Here is an 11,011-nt window from a genome sequence, read left to right on the forward strand (position 1 = left end):
CATAATCTCACTTGCCACTAACATGCTCACTTAACACTTCTTCTTACTTAATAACTTCAAAAGCACTGATGTTTTTCCATTTTATATGTAGTTAAAATTTAGAGTTTCAATATTTTTAAAGCAATTCTTCTGGCATACACCTAATTAACTCAACAAATTGATGCCATTTATCAGTTCGCTCTGAGCTCCTAATATGTTAATGCATGTCTCAATCTTGCCATCCCATCTATCTTTTCTACTATCATATAAAACACCTCAGAAACACCGCTTGAACCTAAAATGCTATTAAAACAGTAGCGGTAAGGGGTTTTGGTGCCTTAGGTGAACTCTTATTTAACCATTTTGATGGGAAAATCTGATGAGTGTATGAAAAAATATGACTGACTGGATGACTGTCAATACTGTAGAAAACATCTGAACAATGAATGTGAGATGAGGTCAGAATCATTTCAAAACGGATTTGTGTGTGTGTGTGTGTGTGTGTGTGTGTGTGTGTGTGTGTGTGTGTGTGTGTGTGTGTGTGTGTGTGTGTGTGTGTGTTCATATTTGTGACATGACTCTGAGAACAAGGGCCTGCCAAGTGATTTTGTTCCCATTCTCTGTGCGTTCCCAATGTACTGACAACCTTGGGTACTTGTCTATGTCCAACCAACTCGTCAAATACTGTCGCTTGGTCAGTGGCTCTCAGCGTCAGATAGCGACGCAAAAATCATCCTTTAGCGTCTGGATGGGACGCACCGGGCATTGCAGTAGCTCCACTGCTGCGCTGTAAGATGGCATTGTATTAAGAGTGACCCTAACCCATCACCAAACCCCAACCCCTAACCCTAACCCATTTGTAACCCCACCCACAATCTTATCCTAAACCTAACTGTCCCGTTCTTGTGCCGCATGTCAGTTAAATCGGTCCCAACCCAGAGTGTCAAAAAGTCCCGCCAAGAGTTCCGACCAAGCGTGTATTGGTTGAAAGCCACACTGCGTCTGACTAAGATGCTAAAGGAGACTTTTTGCGTCAGTAACAAATGCCAAAGGCATCTGACCAAGCAATGCTTTTTGATGGAGTGAGAGATGTGTTGCTGAGTTGCCTCTACCATCAACCACCATTAATGGAAAAATGAAAAAGTCTTAACCATCACACCAAGAGGAAAATTAGGATGTAAGAAAGGAGGAGGGCAATGAAAAGCTGGTTTTCCCTTTGTAACTTATATAAATAAAATATTACATTTCACATAAATAAAACTGATAAATCATTTTCTTCGAAAGCTCAGTTTACTGTCTTTAATCTCCCCTAATACTTCCTCAAATGAAGATATCTTTCATGACCATATCTTCTGTTTGTGTTGCTTTTGATTAGTGTGGTTTGCTCAAGTTCAGTTGAGTTCAGTTTAGCTCTCATGCTGCTTTAACTTTTGTTCAGTTAGGTTCAGTGCATACATTTTTTCAAAAACATTTGCCCACATTACAGACATTGATAGCAAAAGAGTGAATATGTTTTTGGCTACTGTTAAAGACCAAGCATGTTTCCTGACTGTGTCCTGCAGTCTCTTAGACTTATCTCTTAGCTTTTACTGTGCGTCACCCCATATCCTTCCTCTCAACATGTTCTGGACAAACTAAGCAATCACACCATGCACGGCACATGTATGTTCTCACGCAGCTTCCACAAACATGAGCACAGGAGTCCTGAAATGACTCTCAGGGAAAAAAAAAAATCAAACAAGCAGAGTATGTGACCTATAACGGAACACTATGCAACTTTTCCCGCTTCGATCCCCCTATAGGTTGTCTCATTGGAACTACAGCTGCAGCTAAAAGTTACATAGTGTTGCTTTAAAATGAAGAATGTAAGAATGCAAACTGTGGATAAATAAGTAACAAAGTTTACTGTAACAACTGAAGCTTGTTTAGCTGACTAAACTTGAGCATGAAGAACTTTTTAAATCATCAAATATAAACATTTTGTCTCAAAGATATGATTTTGTCAAATAGATTTTATTTTATATATATATATATTTTTTTTAGAATTGGTTAACCCATTTAGGTGTATTTAAGATTACTTGCTTAACCACATAAGAACAACAAAGGATGAGAGGTTTATCAAACTCAGAACTCAAACATGAATGTTGTGAGTGTGTGAATGATGGATACATTCATGGATCAGTTGTTCATTTGATCAGTACTTTGAAGTGAATTAGTGAGTGAGCTTTGCTGTGTGTCTGTCTTTAGCTGTACTGCTGTTCATGTTGTTGGTTGTTGACTAAAGCCAATGGGATGTTCAAACTATAAGTCGAAAAAACTCAACTAAACTGTATTGATTTTACGTAACACCACTGGACACTGAAAATTTGAGATTGTATCGACAACATAATGTTAACAAAAAATAACATTTCCAAACCAGAACTTTTAGGTTGCTATAATATTAATTTTATTGGATAAAAGTACATAATGTTTTAACAAATTGGAGCTTTAGCTGTCCTGGGATACTAAACACTTGCTTGACTTAAAACCCAACTAGACTTTTCCTCGCCATCACATTTAACATGTTGCTCACACATATACAACAACATCCTATACACACACACACACACACACACACACACACACACAAACACAGTTATTTCTGTGATGACAAATCCATTGGGGGCATTTTCCCTAAAAAGGCATTTTTTTTTAAACTGCATTTCCGTCTTCAGAGGGCGGTGTATTACTCCTTCTCTTTTATCAGCAGCAGGAAGTATAAACACAATGCCTTCTGGGAAATGATGTAGGGTCTGTTAATGAAGGGTCATCATTAGTGAGTGGACACACCCTTCCTGGTATTCATCTGCTGCTGATGACTGCATGTCTGTCTCTCTCTCTCTTGGTTCTGCTGTCTCACTTTGTTTCTGTCTGTGTCACACTTTGTCTTTTTCTCATTCATGGTGTTAGTTTCTCTGCGTCACTGCCTCTCGCTGTGTCACACTTCTGTCTTCCTTCCACTTGTTCTTTCTTGCCCATTCTTTCAATCATTTCTTTCCTCTTAAATGGCTCCTATTCTCTCCGGTTGAATCTCTCAAGGTGAAAACTGCATCTTGTTTTTCACACAGTCTATTTCTGTGTCCTGTCTATCATTCCACCTTTTTCCTTTTCTCACCTTTTCTTCCTCACCTTTTTTTTCACCCCATCACTCTTTTTTACCTCACCTTAAAAGCAGATTTAGCACCTTAAAAGATGGTATGGAGGACAAACACACCAATTTAGCAACTTTTTAGTCACAATTAAAAGTCCAGTTCACTTTCAAATCCCTTACTGTTACTAAAACAGTAGATCGATACAGACTGATGTATGAAATGTGAGAGGAGTCTGGAATATGAGCAAGAAGATTTACATAAAGTTTAGATTTTTGTTCATACAGTTGTTTGTACCTGTCATTATCTATTTATGCTGTTAGTTGTAAATAATGATAACCACCTTTTTAATTTTCCTCCAACTGTGAGTGCCATGCATGCAAATCTCACTTCAGGATTATACAAAGTTATTTATGGCATCGTTTATCAAAGGTATGTTTCTGAGGTATGAAGAATAAATAACACCCAGGAATATCTGTAATTACATCTGTACATTGTCCGCAGGCAAGGGAGTGTGCGTGAGATTGACTAGCAGAAAGGAGGAGCAGAAACAGACAGACGCAGAGATACAGTTGTCATTCTCCGGGATGTTTTGTGACTGGCAGACAGGTCTGACCTAGTTTCACTCAACCAAAGGCTAAAGCATAGAAACGAGTCAACAAGACTTCATAATCCTGGCGGTCGCTGAGGGGTTGTTGAAGTTCATGCAAAGAAATACAATTCAGCTCTGTCCTCAATGATGAAATCTGAGCAGGGACAAGGGATGTATGTGTCTTTTGTCCATCTGTGATTGTCTGTAAGGCATTAATCATATCTTGGACACTGGTGAATGGCACCTATAAACTGGAGTAACAGACATGATTTTCTCTTTACTGCTCCAGTACAACTTTTACAGAAAGTGAGATATCCAATGTATTTCTTTATTTTCTTAAATGATAAATATATGACATTCAAATACAGGTGGCACCTCTGCCCAGTGGGTCATATTATCATCTGACATTCCCTAATCCGAACCCCAAGCAGTGGCAATAGCCGACTCCAAAATAATAAGAGTTTGAGTGTACAAGAAGAGCCTGACTCCAGACCTGCTGCCTCCATCGTAAATAGGTCTGGTGTTGTGCTCAAATCAAATTTGAAAACAAGTCGATAAGAGTTTTGTAGACAAAAATAAAGATTGGGGTCCTCATCTTCCCACACCAGAGCCAGAAATATGGCAACAAGCATGAATTGATTGATGCATCTATAATTGTTGTTGTAAGTTGACTTACAGAAATACAAACTCTTAAATGGACATATTTCTTTGATTGAAATAAAAAATGGGTTCCAAGTGTTGATTGAAAATGTCGTTGATGAGAAACATACATCACTCGCTACTGACTGAATAGAGTAAAATCACTGGATTGCCATGAAGTTTGTTAAGGCTTCTCGTGGTCCCCAGAGGATGAACCCTGTTGACATTGATGATCACATTACCTTTTCTCTAGAACCACCCTTACATGGAAATTTGTACTATGCACACAAGATAGCCTGCTGCATAATGGAACAGGCTGACTGCCATGACATTTGCTTATACTCCCCAGTGGAAGAACCTGTTCTATAGAGCCATCCTGGGGTCAAATTGGACTTATTTTAGCCTGCTGCTACAGTAGTAAGGCTCAACATCATAATGATTTCTTTTGAGCACATCAGCCTGTATGAGCACTAGAGGAGCTCCAGTCTAAAAGTCGTGTTACATACTGTAGAAATCTGAATCAAAATGATGTCTTTGACACAGTGTGGCTTACTACCACCCTAAAATCAGGATTTTCTTTTTATTTGTGTGTATGTGGCACAGGAAATGATTTCACAGCCTTAAATCTGTGATTTCCAATTGCTAAATACTGTAGTGTGTTTGAGATTAAAACAGGTTTAATCACAGAGCAGCCTCTAACAATCTGTCTGCCAGCAAGTCCCACCAGGAACCGCTACTACACACACACACACACACACACACACACTCACTCACTCACTCACTCACTCACTCACTCACTCACTCACACACACACACACACACACACACACGGTGTCCTGACACTGTCACGTCACAGAGTATATTCATGCTCTGATTGGTGTTGAAGCGCCTTCTAGTTAATTCTATTTTCTTTCACAATCAGACAAATCAGATGTTATTACAGCGAGCCTGTTACGAATGATGTGGGCCAGCTTTAAAACTGCCAGTAATGACCAACAGTCATCTGAAAATAATTTAGAGCCTAGCGTGTTATCCATATTGGTTTTGGCTCAGCTGTCAGCCCCTGTCTCTGCTGAAGGCGAAATTTCCCAACTATGGCACCTCCTAGAAGTAAAATGTTGAAGGAGCCCAACCACAAGGGACTAAAATGTTCCTGTCCAAACTGCACATACTGAATGATCTGAACCTAAACAATCATATAATTCATGTTCTTAAAAGTTGTTACATTTGAAGCCGATTGTCTTTTGTTATAGCCTCCATCTTTAACCATCACATCACAACTGCAGGTGGTGAAAAATCTGTCCAATCAGGTCAGTTTGCAGCATTTGAAAGCCTCACATTCTCCATATTGAACTGAGCTGGAGCTATGAACTAATCAGTCAACCTTAAAGTACATTCGATGATTTCCCATACATTTTTAGTATGTTTAATTCAATGTTCCTATTACTGGAACATGTTTTGAAACATTTTCATCTTGTTAAATGCACTGCCATATGTAATGTCTGATGTCAGACATTTTTTCGATTGTATGTCCCTATTGATCCAAATTTTTGTTAATGTTTGAACCATTTTAACTAATCCTTACACAGACTTATTGAAGCTATTACACTTCCAGTCAGTAGATGGCACTGCTGTGGATCCATTAGGGAGACCGTAGCTCTTAGCTCTGCTCATGCGCATCTCAGAAATAAACGAGCTTTGCCGTGACCAACACGCTAACATTGTGCTCTCTATCTATTGATTCAGAGGTATTGAAAAACTCACTTTTTCATATTGTATTGTATATTGTATTCTCATACTGCTTGTATCAGCAGATTATCTACATGTTATAGAAATCGTGTGATGTTGTGAGCTGACTTTGAGGTGTTCGTGTTAAGAGTAAAAAGCGTAACTTTGAAGCTAGTTGTTCCGACCAGTGTCAGCATGCTGAGTAGTTCTTATAAACTTCGGTTTTACAATGTAGTTTTTCATAGTAGTTTGTAAGTGTAAGTTACTGACATTAGCATCCTGTAACATAAGAAAACATGTTCTATATTTTGTTCAGAGTATTAGCCAGCCAGCAGTGAGGAAATGGTGATGAGAAATACTGTTTTGAGCTAGTTTTACATTCATTCAGTAACATGGCGACGCCATCTTGTCAAGCGCTAATATTAAGTGCACGTGTATGAGAGAACATGATGTGTAAGAATGTTGTATGTATGGGTGTGTATTATGCTACGGTTACATTTGTGTTAGCAGGATATCATTGGTTATATGTGAAAGACTGTAGGTGTCCAAGTCCAGTGAATGTGAAGTGAAGTTATATTATTTTGGTATCTTTTAGTATTTTAAATTAAGTCTTGTGTGTGTATTATGTGTTAAATCGTTTTAGTTTATGTGCATTTATTTTATTATTTAGTTTCATATTATTTATCATCAGTTTGGTTACATCAATTTTATTTTTTTAATGTTTTATTATCATTTTACATGCACTTTTATCAGAGAGCGAATACAGTAGAGACAATTTGAATGTATGGGAACTGTATGCAATTGTTCAGAAACAAATGAGCTTTGCCGTGAGCAACACGCTAACATTGTGCTCTCTATCTATTGATTCACAGTTCCCAGTTTTCTTAAGCTATGCAGTGCTTCCTAGCCTGTGTAGCCATTGCTGCCGGTCCAGATTTCCCCTAGGTCTGGTGCCGGTAACATGTGGTTTTATTATGTACAATGCAGAATACAGGTCAGTCACTGAAAATAAAACCGTAACTGGGTCTTTCAGTTGTAATCAGCGACTTCAGCTGAGCTAACATCGCCACAGCTGGACAGCTTGTCAACCACTCTGACATATATCTGAATGAATGGCTCTAATCATGAATTGTGTGTGTGTGTGTGTGTGTGTGTGTGTGTGTGTGTGTGTGTGTGTGTGTGTGTGTGTGTGTGAGGGTGAAGTCTCCCAGATGGCACCCAAAGGATTTTCACTGATAGTTCCCCCTCCAGGAATTAGACCACTGGGTTTAGTTGCATCAATGGCTTTCGACCTAACAACCAAATCAAATCACCTCTGTCCCTCTGGGCCATGGATCCAGATCCACAAAGAAAAAACATCACTACTGAGGAGCTATTCTCACACACACAGGGTAGACAAAATAACAGAATAACAGAAACAGTTCACCTTGTATTGGAATCCAGGACAACTACACCACCAACTACAGCATCAGAAATAGCTTCTCAAACAGCGTCTCAACAAAAATAAGTGCTTTTAATGAGAGTCCATGTTATTTTGTCCACCTCTTCAAGTAACTGCTTGGCATAAATTGTTGAAGGGTGATATATTACACAAGTTGTATAGCAGGGAATGCTACAGCTGACAAAATGACATCACTCAACTGACAAGAGCTTTGCAGCTTTGGGAATATTAAATGGTTTTATTAATACTTTATAGCCACACCAACTTGACATCAAGTTGAAGTTGAAGTTTTTTCTACAGTAGAACTCCTTGAAATTAACAGCTGAAGACCTCCTAGTGGATTTAGTTTGCTTTAAAAAAAAAAAAAATCCTGCTCTGTCCACAGATCATCCTGTATCGCCTTAATGGTCACAGCCGTCTGTCTTCGGGTATGACAGTCCAGCTTCTGGGGGGAAACAGCGCTCAATTACAGCATTCAAATCCACACCGAGCTGTCCGAGATCATAGGCATACCATATGTGAACAGTGACGGTGGCCGACAGCCTGTCCTTAAAGGGGTTATAACCATCATATCAAGTTATTTTGGTACCTTCTTTTCGACAATTTGACCAGCATTCATGAACGTTTCACCCTGGTGTGACTGGGAAAGTAGCCCGGAGCGTTTTTCAAAGGATCTGGGTTACATTTTAGGGCAATGCTGCTTTACACTGCTTTTCAATCAGAAGGAAATGTAATTCACACTCCCATTTGCTGAACAGGAAAGCTCTGGATGCACCTACCTGTACATTTGTTTCGTCTTTAGTTTAGCACCTTTCTCACATACAGTACTTGTTATCTAAGGTACATACACACACACATAAGACACCTGTGTAATCAATATTTCCTTTTCAATTTTTTCCAAACCAAGATATAAAAAAAAACAACCTTACCACACAGACTGAAGGTCCAAGCCAAGAACTGTTGATCAGAGCTTTACGTTGGTACAAAATGAAGCCCAAATCCTTTAAGGTGCTCTCTTCCTCAATCAAACTGGGATTATGCTTTATTGATGTGGCAGGTTGTTGAAAATAGTGGCTGGTAGGTGGTCGTATTCTCAACAGGGAGTAATACCACCTCCACTACGTCTTTTCCTCGCTCTCTTCTCTCCGTCTTCTGGTTTTTCTGATGTTGAAAGAGAGCAGCAGGTGTTGTTGTTCAGGCAGGGATTTCTCTCTCGGCTAGATTTTCACCAGGTTTCTGTACAAATCCTTGTCTGGACTGTGAACCAGATAATAAGATAAGTCTGTGATGAAGTATGGGTGGATTCCTCTTAAATGAGAATGAATTCCAGAGTTGGATTTCCAAATACCAACATTATTGGACCAACAAATGTTTAGGAAAAAAAAACAGAGTTCACAAGGTTTTTCCGCAGGAGTCCAACAGGTTTTGAGGCTCTCTTGCTCTTTTTTTTTTTCCTCCTGCCGCCTCTGATGTGGTTTTCTCATCCAGCGGCCAAAAGTGTTGAACCACAGCTGTCTGACCACAGTCCCGTCTCATACAGGTCACTGCCCACTTCCTCTTCCTGTTATTGTGGTCAGTCTTCTTTGCTAGAGCTCCCTGCTACCGCTCCTTTTCCTGTCCTGGAGGGGGAAACAGTGAGAGAGAGAGGTATGGAGAGGTATGGGAGTGTTGGAAAGACAGAAAAAAAGAGAGAAGCAGAGAGGGAGCGCATATGTCAAAGCAGCTCAAAGACGCTCGCAGAGCCACAGAAAGCAGCCGGCTCATGTTCATGAAGCAGATGGAGTGAGAGAGTGTGTGAGAGAGAAAGAAGGGAGGGAGAATAAGGTGGGAGAGGCGTTACTTCTCAGTCTTTCTCAGAAAGAAAGAGAGAGACGGAGAGTGGGGGAGAAATTTATTATTCATGTGTGTGAGATAAGGATTAAGTTAAACAGGTTATTGGGGATAATCCTTAGAGATTTCCCCACATGAGGCTAGTAAATATTTCACGGGGCTGACTTCGGCGGGTGAGTGTGTGTGTTAGTGTATCTGACAGAGAGATCTTGTCTAAGCCGGTTAATGAGATGAGTCGGATTCCCCGCCACACACACACACACACACACACACACACACACACACCATCGCCATCTATTTCACTCCCCTCATCTTCTCTTCAGGGGGGAGTTGGTCGTCAGTAATTTGGTGGATTGGACAGGAAAGCCGGCTGTGTGTTTTTACTTGAAACCTCTCCCGTGGCAACAGCAGTCCTCTTTCTTTTTCACTTCCATCCCTCTCCCTCTCTTTCTCACTCTCTCTGTTTGCTCGCTCTCCTGTTTGGAGTTTCAGTTCCACTCTACATACAATATTTTCATTACAACTGGGAGCAGTACTGTCGATTATCAACATCACAAAACTCAACATTTACTCTGAATCCTCTTCCTTTATTGCAGTAGCTGTTCATGTAAAGTATCTCTCTAATAGTAAATGTATGTGTGTTTTTTCAACAAGTTCTACATACTGAAGGACAAAAAAGATTGTTTGTCACAAAACTGTTACAAATCAGCCACCTTTAGGGAACAGTTTTAGCCACTAATGCCGTGTTTCCACCGTATGGTGCAGCTCTGCTTGACTTGACAGAGTCTGAAAGAGTGAAGCGAGTGAAGTTAGATGTCAAGTGAAGAGGAATGTCTGCACTTCGTCAATTGTACAGCGTAGTGTACGCATTAAACAGCGCAGTTTTACGGGCTGCCACCTTTTTCAATCTGGGGCAAGTAAATGAAAAAACTGCAGTCGCTACTGACGGTGTCTTGGCTATTTAAAATTGGCGGGTTTATGCAGGATGTCCCTTGTCGCGCTAATGACATGGACCTGCACTGCCCAATCAGTGGTCTGTAGTGTTCTAACTCCACCTTCTAGTATCTGCTCAGCACGCTTGGAACCTGGACCAAGATGGTACCAAAAAGGTACCAGGTACAATCCCCAACTTTTGCTGATGATAAACCAAACAAGATTAAAAGAAACCAATGGTGACTAGTGGAATGTAACGGGACACGACAAGCATTGTACAGTGTCAAAGTCACATCCTTTGTTTACCCATCTTCAAACTCATGGATCTTTTAGTAAAACCATTCTTCTTGGATTGTATTTTATCATCTTATGGTACCCGAAGCAACACATTGTCACTGTATCGTCTGAGCATCTGCTTGCAATGTTACAGCAACATGCTATGACTCTTTCACTTGTGTTTGCAGCTTTCTGCATTAGCTTGTATTCAAATAAAATTTGGATAATTTATATAACCCCTCTTTCTTTTTGTTTCCCCGATGAAATACACTTTTCTAAGTGTCTTGTTTTTTACAAAGAAGAACTAACATCTAACTTCACTCTGTGTGTGTGTGTGTGTGTGTGTGTGTGTGTGTGTGTGTGTGTGTGTGTGTGTGTGTGTGTGTGTGTGTGTGTGTGTGTGTGTGTGTGACTGTCAATTTAGACAGATAAGGGAGAGACTAGTGACTTTGATGACAGTTACAC

At 40.0% G+C, this 11,011-nt stretch overlaps 1 protein-coding gene across 1 annotated transcript in view; it reads right to left on the reverse strand.

Moving 5' to 3' along the window:
* cdh5 (cadherin 5) overlaps window positions 1-9,299 on the reverse strand; it is a 31,311-nt gene extending 22,012 nt beyond the window's left edge. Inside the window, exon 1 of the mRNA XM_035992296.1 lies at window positions 8,437-9,299. The gene's annotated coding sequence lies outside the window, so the exon portion shown is untranslated. The remainder of the gene's footprint in view (window positions 1-8,436) is intronic.
* Window positions 9,300-11,011: the final 1,712 nt, after the last annotated feature.

Source organism: Sander lucioperca, chromosome 15 (assembly GCF_008315115.2).
Source record: "Sander lucioperca isolate FBNREF2018 chromosome 15, SLUC_FBN_1.2, whole genome shotgun sequence".
Taxonomy (NCBI): Eukaryota; Metazoa; Chordata; class Actinopteri; order Perciformes; family Percidae; genus Sander; species Sander lucioperca.